The sequence below is a fragment of the Hevea brasiliensis genome, chromosome 6 (genome assembly GCF_030052815.1).
Source record: "Hevea brasiliensis isolate MT/VB/25A 57/8 chromosome 6, ASM3005281v1, whole genome shotgun sequence".
NCBI classification, from domain to species: Eukaryota; Viridiplantae; Streptophyta; class Magnoliopsida; order Malpighiales; family Euphorbiaceae; genus Hevea; species Hevea brasiliensis.
In genome coordinates this window covers 77898655-77911091 of record NC_079498.1, presented here as the reverse complement: position 1 = coordinate 77911091, position 12437 = coordinate 77898655, and positions in this window count along the sequence as shown.

The window sequence follows — 12437 nt, the reverse complement described above, 5'->3', positions numbered from 1 at the left end:
TAGATTGAATATTGAGATTTAATTGTGTGATTGAATTGATCTAAAGCTGTTTGGAATCACCAAAAGGTGGCAGCATGGTTGTGCACCTCATGGTGCGCTTGGTTGTTGGGCTTTTCTCTTGGTGCTCATGGTTATTGGGCTTCAATCTATAATTGTTGTATGTCATTAGGCCCATGCTTAATTAAATTGTTTAATTAAGAAATTTAATCACACAATCAAATTTTGATTCAATTGTTTGAATGAGATTCAAATATGAATTTTTAAATTTGTTTGAATGGGATTCAAATCTGAATTTTTTAGTTGAATATGAGATATTCAATTTAATTTTAGTATGTATGCTTTATTTAATTGTTAAATGGTAATATATATGATGGATGATCATGGACAATAAAAGACCAATGTGATTGGATTTATTTTTTTTATTTTTATTTGGGTTATAAAATAATTAATTTTATTTTTGATGGCATGTATTATAAGTGTTGTAATAATTTGGGTTGTAATTTCATTTATTTGAGGAATTTAAAGTCTATATTCTTGTAAATTTGCCTTGGTATGCCAAGGATTACAATGTAATTGGATTACAAGAAGAACAAGGAGGTCAAGAGCATTGGTGGGACCAGTGGGAGGAATTCAAGATCAAGTGTTAATTATGTACTCCTTCAGTAACTCATGTAAAATGAATGAATGAAATGCACCTAGGAATGCCTTGATTCTGTCACGAGCCAAGCTATGGGCCAGACCGGCACTAGGACCTGGGCTAGCCTAAAGCCCCCGAGGCTCGTAGTAAGCCTAACTATACCTCAACCCAACTCTAAGGCCCATTTGGGCCCAATTTCAAGAATTCAACCGGACAGAGTCCGACCATAAAATGGACCATTCAACGGGGAGTTTTTGACTCTATAATGCCCTCACTTTATGTAGTTCGTACATTCGACTACTCCGATGACCTAATGTCGATCTGAAAAAGTTAGGATGGCTGGGACTACACTTCAGTGATAGTGAAAAGGCATAAAATGATGAAATAAACAATAAGAAAATACAAGAAAAAATAAGAAAAAATGAAAGAGATGAAATGAAAGTAAGTTAAACAAGTCGGCACCTTAGCAATGGGTGACTGCACCAGGAAGTTACGGTGAAGGCAATTGCCGACCCCAAAACTGCGAGGAACCCTCGAAAATAATTTTCATGATATAATTAAAGGGCTATAGAGGTGTAATTGACATTAAAAATGTCAAAGAAAATTAAAGAATTAGTACAAAGAAAAATAAAAAATTAAGAAATCGATAAAAATCGGTGTTACCGAAAAATCAGGAATACAACCTGAAGAGGGGCATTTTGGTCAATTGACACCTAGAGTTGACTTTTGACCTAAATTTTCATGAAAAATAAGCGGTATTACATTTTGAAAATTTAATGAAAAATGAAATTAAAGATAAAATGTTATTTAAGGGAAGTTGAGCGTAAAAGTGCAATTAAAGAAAATCTTACATTAATCCAATTTTTAATTACATTAGTGGAGCACTATGGAGTATATAAATACTCAAGTGGATAGCCAACTCCACTAACTCCATCTTCTTCTTCTACATTCATCTCCAAGCCAAACCAAATTCTCTAAAAAAATTCTTCCATGGCCGCACCATACCACAAGCTCCATCAATCTATGTTCAAGCCTTGATCTTTATAAATTTCTTTACTAAAGTTGGACTACACTTCTTGGGTAGTATATTGGAAGCAAAAAGAAAAGGATTTGATGAGGTTTTGATCAAGCTCAAAAAAGTTTAGTGCTAGTTTTTCTTCCCTTGCTTAATTAAAGTTTGTATTGAGGTTATGGTGAGTAGTTTGGTTGAAAAATTTAAGGAATTGAGTGAGTATTTGGTGTGTGTAATTCTTGGCAGCTATGAAAAGGGAAGGTAAGTGAATTATTCTTATGTGTAATTGATGGTATTTGATGGGAATTAGTGTGGATTAAAGTAATTTGTGATGCTAGTAAGTTAATCTCATGTGTAACTTGTGATTGAGCTTTTGAAATGGGGATTTGTATTGTTACTTCATTTTGGGCAGCGATGAGAACATGAGAGATTAATTATCTCATGAATTTAATTGATGTTTTGGGATGTTGATAAGTAAGCAAATGAGGGTTACACTTGGATTGATGAAAATACTTGTGCTAGAAATTGATTAAATGTGAATTGTTGAATTAGAACATTTGAATTAAGGATTTAAAAGTGGGACTTTGATGCTTTGGTAAACTGTCATGTTGGGTAGCCTATAATATCATGAATTTGTATGTGAGTTTATAAAATTTATTAATGAAATATGATGGTGTTGAATGGTGGGCAGTTTGTGTAATTGCCATGGAAGTGTATGTGTGATATAAGTGTTGATGTACATTGAATTTGGGTGGATGTAAATGTTGAACTTTAATGGTGTATTGTGTGCATTGAGCACTTGAGTGTTCTATCCAAAATGTTTGCTGGAATTGTGTACAATATATATAGAAGTTCCATGATTAAATGTTGAAGTATTGGGAGGAGGAGTATTGTCAAAATTGGAAGTGTGATGTTCAAATGCAAGTTGTGTATGTTGGCAGCACTTAAATTAGGTCATAAGTGCAAAACTATGAACCCAATTGGTATGAGGCCAATGGAGGGTGAAACTAGACACCAAATAGGCCAACTTCCATGTAGAAATGTTGCCAAAATTCTGCCTAGAAACTAACCTTAAAAATGACCAAATCTAGAACAGCAACCTTGCAAACCCAAAATTTTGACCATATGAACAGTAGTCATTGGGATGACCATAACTCACTCAAAACAGGTCCAATTGACATGAAATTTTTACCATGGATAGATTAGACATAGAGCTACAATTCTTATGAAGACACCAAAGCCAAAAAATGGCCAAAACCAAGTCAAATAGGTTGCAAAATTTCAGGTACCAAAACTGCCAAAACTGAAAGTGACCTAAAATTGGCCAAATTTTGCACTAAAGGTGCAATCTGTCCAACTTTAGTAAATTGACCATATCTTAGTCTATATAACTCAAAATGACCTGAAATTTTGCCCCGAGTACAATAAGACATAGAGCTACAATTTTGCTACTTTTACCAGAAGCTAAAAACTAAGAGAAATAGGATTGTAAGCTAGAACAATTTAGCACACAAAAATTGAGAACTTGACATTTACATACAATGATGCTTGAAATAATTTGGCAATGAATGCGAACTTGTAAAAATGGTAAATTGCACTATATTGGTAGCATATTGAAATGAAAAATGTGACATATTGTTAACATTAAATCTAATTTTCCTAGAGTGCATTAAGGGTCAACATTATAGGTTGACTAAGGAAAGCAATGCTATTAAATAAATTAATTATTGAACCTTATTGTCAGAGACAGTTTAAACGAGTACTGAAACACTTCAAATTGTGTGTTTCAGTTAGTAAAGACTCAAGGAAGGGGAAGGAAACACTGAGTCAGGGCCAAGAGGTTACTCTTTGGAGGTTTGTGCATAACTAGTTTTTAATTGATTTTGTTCTAAATATTTCATATGATTAAATGAAGTATTTTCCTTATGTATTATGTTTATCAAGTATTGGATTTAATTCAAAGATTATTGAAATTGTCATAGTATATATGAATTTAGCTTTGTGAATTGGTATTTCAACAAGTATTAATCATTATTGTGGATTGAACAAATTATGTTTTAGAAAATTGTGATAGAATATGTTTTGAATTGTGATGAGCAATTTGCATGGAAAAATGCAAACTTATGTTTTGAATTGTGATGAGCATAAAAAATTATTGGACATTGGAATTGACTTTGAATCGAATTATATTGTGATTTATGCTCACAAAAAGGACAAAGAGATTAATGATATTGTTTTGATTACCATGGTAATCTCACTATAAATGCTTGACTAGGTTATTACCCGTTTCTCTCATTTGTTGAGGAGACAATGGAGTTAGCTTTGTTTTGATTACCATGGTACGTGCACAGGCTTAGATTCTCCTCTTATTAGAGGTTAGATCTAAGTTTTTATTCGTTATGGCCCTTTCAGAAGTTTCATTATTGTGATGTGTACTGTGCATGATGATTCGACCTCTCCTACCATAGGGAGTTAGAATCCGATTCGACCTCCCCGACCATAGGGAGTTAGAATCACCCCGAAGATGGCCCTTTCGGATTAGTCTTGCATAGTTAGTGAGATAAATAATGATTTTTAAATAGTAAAGAATTGTGATTTCAATTATGATTTATGTATAATTGATTTTGTTGGAATTAATCTTTATTTCCATGATTGCTGGAATTACTTTAAATGTCCAGTTGTGATTTGATAAATTGAATTTCCTGCTCAAAGTCATTTTAACTAATGATTTATATTATTGGCAACGAAGATTTTGGCTTTTGAAATTTTGTTGAATTTCGAGACTTTCAAATTAATTGTTATAATTTTATCAATGTATATTTTTTTATGTTTTAAATTATAGTTGTGCACCACTGAGTTCACCACTCAGCGATAGCTTTGTGTGCTGTCGCAGGTGAAAAGAGCATAAAGCAGTTGAGTAAGCTTCTTTGAAGACACATTCAGATCAGCTCCAAGTATATCATAGGTATACCCATATACATACGTTTTGATGTATGCATGTAAATATATGTATGTAAATTATTTGAGCAGTTGTATAAAAACTCTTGTAAAATATTTTGGTATGTAATTAAATATTGTAATGTAAATTTGAGATTTTATTTACTTGTATAGTTTTGTAATATTAATTTTTGAGACTTGTAATCAATGAAATGTTTCTTTTATGATGAGGTTGGCTTGAAAATGAATTGATTTGATTATTGAGATTTGAATTGTGAGATGAAATGAAGTTTATTGGGGTTGTATTGGAGAAATCATATTGGGAGTGTTTTCCTTTTCAGGTTTGAAAAACTGTTTTCTCAAAATACAGTCGGCACTCTGCCGAAATTTTGAAAATTTTTATAACACCATATTTTAATCGATGATTTAAATTTTGTTAGAGAATTATTTTAAAATCCCTTGTAGCATATTTAATGGGTTACCGGTAGGAGAAGTGTGGTAATTCATTAGGTGTACTATGAGATCATGTTACATCTTACGGAGGAGTAGGGTGTGACATGTTTAGTGGTATTAGAGCAATGGTTTTAAAGTATATTTTGAACTGTGAATCTGAAATCTTTTTGCTGGTAAATACAACTGCTCAAATTTTTGATACATATAGTATATTTACATCATAAATATAAACTAATGGAGAGAAATCTCCTTGTGTTGGTTGTACAAGAATAGAAAATCCTGTGAAAAGATATGGAAGAGAAGGATGAGACAATAGAACAGTCTGTGACAGCGGAAGTACAATGTGAGGCCCCAGCCCCTCAGAGAGTCAGAAGCTCGATTTTACCAGCCCCGCCTATACAAATTACTACACAAATGGCCACTTTCTTTTAACAAATGGCTGATACATTGTCAGCTCAAGCTCAAACACAAACCCAAGCCCCACAAGGGCAGTGTGAAATAAAGAAGAGGGAGAAATCTACGGGTCAAAACTCGAGCAGTAATTTGGGAAAGAGAAAAGAATTTGAGGAGCCCCGAGCTCAGGGATATGACAAAGGTGGATCATCGGGGCAGAGACCACCAAGACCTAGTTGTCGAACAACCAGAACTTCCTATCCTCCTCGTATCTATAACTCTTGTGGCAAACTACATGGGGGTATTTGTCATAAAGCCACTAGAGCATGCTACAATTGTGGTGAATATGGACATTTTGTTAGAGATTGTACTAGAGCACCTTGATCTACTCTCTGAAGTTCATAGATAGTCAGTAGAGGTCGAGATAGAAATAGAGTTGGTACTCCTTATAATCATAGCACAACAAATCAACCTGAACATAATAGCGCACCAGTTAATGCATCCACTATGTGCTAAGGAGAAAGAGCGGAAACTTCAAATGTAGCTGCTGGAAAGTTCTTAATTTTTGAAAGAAACAATTAGTTATTATTTGATCCCAGCACTACTTAGTTGTGTGCTATTGTTAGAACTATATGTTCTGTTGCTATTCCTTTCTAGTGCATCCACTATGTTCTGTTGCTGAGATAAAAGAAATATAGTACAAATTTCTCAAGCCAAAAAATTCACAATTTATTTTACAACTTCAATGTATAATTTTAATTTACAACTGCTTAAAACCAAAAATACTATATACATACAGTGAACATACATTACAATACAAAATGCAAATTATGGTATACTCAATATACCTGATGATCTCTCACTGAAGCACTAGCAGCCTAGTCACGCCTGTCGATCATGTCTACTGCGACAAAGAATGAAAGTCATTGAGTAAAATTTACTCAGTGGTGCACAATAACAATTTGAAATGCGATATATAAATCTTTTATTGACAATTGACAAATCAAATAGTTCACAATTCCATTTCACAACTTATAAAGTTCATATAACACAAATTTGATCAAACAACTGAATAATACAGTTTTCCCAATCAAAAAAAACAATTTGATCAAATAACTTAATAATACTGTTTTGCCAATCAATAACACAATTTGATCAAATAACTGAATAATATAGTTTTGCCAATCAATAACACAATTCGATCAAATAATTGAAGAATACAGTGTTGTTAATCGATAACACAATTTAGGCCATGACATAATTTTTCTACACATGCCGTGTTGTACACCACGACAAGACACACTCACCCCAATAATCGAAATCAATGAGGGAGGAAGCTAGCTAAATAATGAGTACTCATCCACACTCACCACAGACTGACAAGTCAAAGAGGGAGGAATATAGTGTACTTATCAGAGCACTTGCAGGCGTTATGTATCGGTATCCCTACAAGCTCCTCGGCTCACGCGTGAGAGTTCCCAAGAATCGTAGGCATTACGTATCGCTGTCCCTACTTTGCTCCGATACCACTAAACACAATTTATCTCAAAATTTCCATTTACAAAGTAGGCAACACAATAATTTTCAAATAATATTCTCAAAACCAAAACAATTAAAAATTATTCATAACTCATTTCTCCAAATAAATTTGCTAGTAAAAGCAGTGAATATAAAAGTATTATGCACGGACACAATTTAAAACTATAATGTTCAATTAAATTTTTAAGTAGAAAATGAGAAGTCAAAATTATTGCGCACAAACACAATTTAAAACAATAACATACAAATAATCATAATTTATTTCAATTGAAAAATTCAAAAGAAATAACTATTGTGCACAAACCTCTGATAACTGTCTCTTGGCTCTGACTCAGTGTTTCCTTCCCTTTCCCTAAGTCTTTGCTAACTGAAACACACAATTTAAAGTGTTTCAGTACTCATTTAAACTGTCTCTAAGAATAAGGTTCAATAATTAATTTATCAAATTCTATTATTTCCTTAGTCAACCTAAGATGTCGACCCTCGATGCAGTCTAGGTGAATTAGGTTTCAATGTTACCAATATGTCACATTTGTAGCCTTTTGGTATTGGTACATGTTACCAAATTCATTTCCATGTATATTGCGTTTTATTGCAATTTGTTGGATTCTGGTATACAAATTTGACTTAGCCGGACGACCTAGTTCCCTCAGTTTTCGGGTATTGGTCAAAACTAAAAACTTGTAGATCTATGTGTCATTGCACGCGGGGCAAAATTTCAGGTCATTTTGAGTTTACTAGACCAAGTTATGGTCATTTTACTATTGCTGGTCAAAATGCATCAAAATTGGTCACTTTAGGTCATTTTAGGTTCAGCCAGTTTTTGGACCCGAATTTGTGAAAGCTATTTGGCTTGCTGATGGTCATTTCGGGGCTTTGGTGTCTTCATAAGACTTGTAGATATATATCTCAAATATTCATGGTAAACATTTCGGGTCAATTGGACCTGTTTTGAGTGAGTTATGGCCAAAACACTAACTGCTGCCCAAATGGTCAATTTTCAGGCCTTAAATGCACTAATCCGGATTTGGTCATTTTTCAAGTTACCTTTCAAGCAGAATTTTGGTAAGCTTCCTCCATGAAAGTTGGCACTATTTGTGCCTAGTTTCACCTCCAATTGGTCTCATACCAATTGGAGCCACACACTTAAGGTTCTAGGCCAAAATACACACTGCCCTATTGCACATTGTCCATCACTCATCAAAGGATGCATTTAACACTTACCAATTTACACATTCATGCCATTTTTGTTTTGTACCATAACCTAAACACATTTCACAACACATTTTTGGTCACTTTGATAGCTTATAACCACACTCAATATGCACCTTATAGTACAAAATTTACCAAGTCCAATTTACACACAATTTAACTACATAACCAAGCTCATTCACATGTCCAAACTCAAACCTTTATACCCATGTACAAGCTGCCATAACAAATACCCTAAGTTAATAATAATATTTCACAAACAAAACCATGAAATAACATTTTTTTTGTTCACAATTCAAGCTGTCGATTTGTACCTCACATTGAATAAAGTTCCAAGCTTCCAAATTCAAGTATACATTCACATATACTTAGTATACATCACCCAATTTATTCCTACACATATAAACACTTAATCAACCTTTTAATCTAACATTTACAAGCAAGAATAAACTGCCCTTAACGAGTTTCCATGGCTGCCAAAAATAAACATCTCCCTTAATACATCAATCTCCAAAAATCTCTTCACAATTCAAGTACCCATAACATCCTGACAAACTTTAATGAAGCAATAATAAAAAAACACATACTTACCACTTTGAAAACTCTTAAAAACTTCTCCAAAACTTAGCTTTCTTGTTGCCTATCTACTGCCCAAGGTGTATGGACAACTTTTAATGAAGGGAAGTGGAGAGAAAGAAGCTTGGATCACACTTGCATGGAGCTTTCAAACCATGCTGCAATGGAGTTCTTCCTTTCTCCATTTTCAGCTAGTTCTCCAAGGTTGAAGAAGAAGATGAATCTGCTGTCCAAATGCAGATTAAGTGGTCCACTTTGGTGGGTTAGTGGAGCACTATGTAATATTTAATGTTTATTTAATCTTAACTTTCCAAATTCCCACATTTAACTCCCCATTTTTGCTATTTACATTAGGTACCACTAATTTAATTTTTCATGACATTTTCCAAGTGTGCTATCATTTATTTTTAATGGACATTTAGGTCAAAAGGCAACTCAGGGTGTCAAATGACCACAATGCCCCTGTTCGGGTTGTATTCCTGATTTTTCGGTAACACCAGGTTTTGTCATTTTCTCGATTTCTCACTTTTCTTTGTGCTAAATAATTAATTTTTCTTTGATATTTCTAATGGTATTTACACTTCAATAGAAATTTATTTAAGTCCTAAAAATATTTTTCCAGGGTTCCCCGCTGTCCAGGGCTAGTCAACGGTCCACGCCGCAACTTTCCGGTGCGATCACCTATCGCTAAGGTTCTCGGCTCGTTTAACTTGGTTACACTTCATTGCTATTATTTTTCCTTTGTTTTTCTTGTATTTTCTTTTCTTTTATTTCATTATTTTATGTCTCGTCACTCATATCTAAGTGTAGTTCTAGGCATCCTAGCTGTCCGGACAACACTGGTCACAAGAACAGTAGAACGCACTACCGAACATAGGGGTGTTACAATTCTCCCCCCCTTAAAATAAATTTCGTCCATGAAATTTTATACAATAGCCATCTTACAATAGTCATACGTTTATTTTCTCCTTTCTATATGATCGTATAATCTTCTTTCCCTCGAATTTGTATAAGACTTTTAACAATCTAATACAACATTTAATTTGTTTGTATAACACCAATCTTCTCTTACTATTGTGCTGTCTAACATTTCGATTCATGTTCCTTCTTGAATGACCCTTGAGGTCATGTTAGAATGATTTATCTAGTCATTGGTCCTCTGACCATTCTAGTCAATAGTTTTCCTCACATTCATAACATTTCTTTGTTATATCTGAATCAACTGTTCAAATTTCTACTTCCACAACTCTTTTTATCTTTTAATATTCTATAACTTACTTCCTTCTGTACTAAACTATAACCTTTTGATTTTCTAACTTTTGAGTTTTAAATCCCTAAGTAGGATTTTCAAACTTATTTCTAACAATTAAATTTTGTTCAGGCATAACTATATCAAAACAGATGTCGTTGGCAACTATTCTCATCTTGGTGTACTATTGAGTAGTGCGTAGCTCTACACAATAATCTCAAGTCAGTACTGTAATCTGCAGCTTACAGACAAACATCAAGAATATTGCATAGTTACTACGATACATCCCAAAAGATCAAACTTTCCTATCTTTTTATCCTTTTCGAATTCACTAATATCCCGAACTTATTATGATTACAATATCCATTAACAATTACTAACAGTAACATCTTTGCCCTCATCTAGAGCAATTATATTATTGTAACTTACTTTTACGTCCTCTTGCCTTACGTTAAGTAGGCTTGCCGTTTAGCTTTATAATTTATGGTGTGTTAGAACATACTTTTCGCCGATAAACTCTTTCAAAACTAATTTCACTTATTATCACAATCCTTATCTTAAAGGACTAATCACTAATGCATCAAAATTTATTCCCCTGTAAAGGAATAACAACAGAACGTATAGTTCTAACACTAACATAAAAGTATGCATATTCTAGGTCAAACAATACATAAACGAAGAGTGCCATCCTTCTTCTTAACAAACAATACTGGCGCTCCCCATGGTGACACACTAGGGCAGATAAAGCCCTTTTTAAGTAGTTCTTGCAACTGTACCTTCAACTCCTTCAACTTTGTTGGTGCCATTCTGTATGGTATTATGGAGAATGGATCCACACCAGGAAGAACATTAATTTCAAATTTGCACTTCTCTTTTCAGAGGTAATGCTGGCAATTCATCAGGAAACACATCTAGAAAGTCATATACTATAGGGATGTCCCTCAATGCTGGACTCCCCACTTGGGTGTCTACCACATGTGCCAAGTATGCTTCACACCCCTTTCTGATCATTTTTCTAGCTAGTGCAGCCAAAATGATGTTTGATGGCAATAGCTGCCTCTCCCCATGTATTACCACATCACTGTACTGAGGGAGACCAAAAGTGACTGTCTTTAATTTACAGTCAATCATGGCGTGATGCCTGGCTAACCAATCCATGCCCAATATGATATCATAATCTCTGAAGGGCATTTCAATGAGATCAGATAGAAAAGTGTGTCCTTGGATCACCAAAGGACAATCCCTATACATTCTATTAACCCTGACCTCTTGTCCTAACGGACTTGTTACTAGCACCTCAAAGTCCATTTTTGTACATGAAACAGCAATGCAATCAATGATGCTAGCACTCACATAAGAATGGGTAGAACCTGGATCAAATAACACAAACACATCTTGATTAAAGGTTGAGAAGGTACCAGCCACAACATCAGATGTCTCGGCCTCTTCTCTCTATCTCATTGCATAGACTCTAACTGGAGCACTACCTTGCTCTGATTGTTTCACTGTGCCTTGGCTGCCTGCTGGGTTACCTTTACCCCTGCCTCTACCTCTGCTAGGTGGTTGTGAACCTCTGGTGACAGGGCTTTGAACTAACCCTTCAGCAGTAGTAGGAGGTGGTCCAACTCTACAGGCACTGGTACAGTCCTTGGCAAAGTATCCTATGCCTCCACAGTTATAACAGGATCCTATGGCCTTGTAGCATACCCCACCATGATTTTTACCACAAGTTTCACATTGGCAGAGAGGGTAGGAACTTCTAGTTGCTCGACGACCGGACCTTGGTGGTCTCTGCCTTGATGATCCACCTCTGTTATATCCCTGAACTCGGGGCTCCTTAAATTCTTTTCTCTTCTTCAAATTACTGCTTGAGCTCTGACCCATAGGTTTCTCCCTCTTCTCTATTTCATGTTGCCCTTGTGGGGGTTGGGTCTATACTTGGGCTTGGGCTGACAGATTATCAGCCATTTATTATAAGAGAGTGGCCATTTGCTAGGCCATTTGTGTAGTAATTTGTACTGATAAAACTAGTACAGTCGGGCCTTTGACACTTTGTAGAGCTAGGGCCTCAACTTGTACCTCAGCCTCTATCGATTGATCAACTGAACGATCACCCTCTTCCATAGTCAATTCGAGGATCTTAGACCTCCTGAACAATTAACACAAGGAGATTTCCTCCCGTTAGTGCATATTTGTAATGTAATGTACTGTATGCATCAAACAATGACATTGAGCAGTTGTACTATGAAGAAAGAATATTCAAATTATAGGTGAAAACATAATTTAAAAACTAGCTCTGATACCACTAAAACATGTCACACCCAACCCCTCTGTAAGGCATAATATGATTCCGTAGTATACCTAATGAATTACCAACTTTGTCTACTAATAACCCATTAAATACACTACAAGGGATTTTAAAACTTTTC